General features: G+C 38.4%; 1 pseudogene; it reads right to left on the reverse strand.

Annotated features, from left to right (window-relative positions):
• Positions 1-225: 225 nt before the first annotated feature.
• Positions 226-697, reverse strand: LOC110308630 (prefoldin subunit 2 pseudogene; annotated as a pseudogene).
• Positions 698-2312: the final 1615 nt, after the last annotated feature.

The following is a 2312-nucleotide window of genomic DNA, read 5'->3' on the forward strand; positions in this document are numbered from 1 at the left end:
AGAGCATGAGCCATTAGAGTTCTGTTTAGGAAATTTCCCCCTGTGCCAATGAGTTCAAGGCTCTTCACTTTCTTTCTTTTTTTTTTTTTTTAATTTGACCAAAACATTTAATCAACAACAATAACAAAAACAAAATATTACAATAGCAGAGAAATAATAATAACAATAAAAAAACAAGTGGGAATCAGGGTTTTAAAAAAAAAAAACCTGCAGAGGCCTTAGCTCCTAAGAGACCAACACCCCTGATGAGCTGGGCCTTAGCCCCAGCCCCTTCTGAGTTTTCCTTGGCTGCTGGCTTCTCATCTTCCCCCATGAGACGAATGTTGTGCTTTTCCGGGAATTCGTTCAGTTCTTTGCCCTTTGCCTGAAGCTGCTGTGACAGTGTCTCAATGATCTTCTGTATCTGCTCCTTGTTGCCCTCCAAGGCAGGCAGCACTTCTTTGACAGTCCGCTCCACCAGCACACCTCCAACCATGCGGTAGCACTTGCAGGTCTCATCCACTTCCTTCGGTGTATCGACCACCAGGCTGTGCTCATTCAATTCCATCTCCAGCTCAGCTGCTTTGGATGCCAAGCCCCTCTGTTCCTGCCAAAGGAGATTAAAGCCAGCAATTACCTGTTCCACCGACACCGCCCCCTTCCCCCGCGCCCCTCCCTCCGCTCTTGCCCACAGACCACTGCTGTCCGCCATCTTCCCCACCTGCCTCTTTTCACTTTCTTTTCTATTAGATTGAGTTTATCTGGTTTTATGTTGAGGTCCTTGATCCACTTGGACTTGAACTTTGTACAAGGTGACAAATATAGGTCTATTTTCATTCTTCTACATACAGACAGTTAGACTAGCACCATTTATTGAAAATGCTTACTTTTTTTTTTCTATTGTATATTTTTGGCATCAGGATCTTTGATCCTGATTTGTCAAAGATCAACTGACCATAAGTGTGTGGTTTTATTTCTGGGACTTCAATTCTATTCTATTGATCAACATGTCTGCTTCTGTATCAATACCATGCAGTTTTTATCACTATGGCTCTGTAGTAAATCTTGAGGTCAGGGATGGTGATTCCCCCACCATTCTTTTATTGTTAAGCATTGTTTTCACTATTCTGGTTTTTTTTGCCTTTCCAGATGAATTTAAGAATTGCTCTTTCCATTTCTTTGAAGAATTGTGTTGTGATTTTGATGGGAATTGCATTGAATCTATAGATTGCCTTTGGTAGGATGACCATTTTTACTATGTTAATTCTGTCAATTCAAAAGCATGGGAGATCTCTCCATTTTCTGATCCATATTTTTGGGTCCATAATTTTGGATTTCTTTCTTGAATAACTTCAGTTATTGTCATACAGATCTACTACTTGTTTAGTTAGAGTTACCCCAACATATTTTATATTATTTATGGCTATTGTGAAGGGAGTTGCTTCCCTAATTTCTTTCTCAACCTGTTTATCATTTGTATAAAGGAAAGCTACTGATTTATTTTAGTTAATTTTAAATCCAGTCACTTTGCTGAAGTTGTTTATCAGCTGGAGAATTTCTCTGGTAGAGTGTTTGGAGTCGCTTATGTATACTATCATATCATCTGCAAATGGTGATACCTTTCTTTCTTCTTTACCAATTTGTATCCCCTTGATCTCTTTTTGTTGTCTTATTGTTCTATCTAGCACTTCGATGACGATATTGAATAGATTTGGGGCAAGTGGCTTTATCTCGTCCCCAATTTCAGTGGGATTGCATCAAGTATGTCTCCATTTAATTTGATATTGGCTGTTGGTTTGCAGTAAATTGTTTTTATTATGTTTAGGTATGGGCCTTGAATTCCAGATTTCTCAAAGACTTTTAACATGAAGGGGTGTTATGTTTTGTCTAATGCCTTTTCTCTATCTAAGGAGATCATAGATTTTTTTCTTTGAGTTTGTTTATATAGCTAATGGATTTTCGTATATTAAATCAACCTTGCATCACTGGGATGAAGCCTACTTGATAGTGGTAAATGATGGTTTTGATGTGTTCTAGGATTTGGTTTGCAATAACAAAGACAGACACAATCTCAGAGTAAAAGGATGGGAAAAGGTCTTCCAAACAAATGGTCCCAGAAAACAAGCAAGAGTCGCCATCCTAATATTCAATAAAATAGACTTTCAACCAAAAGTTGTCAAGCAGGATGAAGAAGGACACTTCATGTTCCTCAAGAGGAAAATCCACCAAGATAAAGTCTTAATTCTGAACACCTATGTCCCAAATGCAAGAGTACCCACATTCATAAAAGAAATTTTACTGAAGCTTAAAACACACATTGAACCCACACAATA

This window comes from Mus caroli, unplaced genomic scaffold (assembly GCF_978045245.1).
Source record: "Mus caroli unplaced genomic scaffold, Mus_caroli_1 scaffold_15, whole genome shotgun sequence".
Classification (NCBI taxonomy): domain Eukaryota; kingdom Metazoa; phylum Chordata; class Mammalia; order Rodentia; family Muridae; genus Mus; species Mus caroli.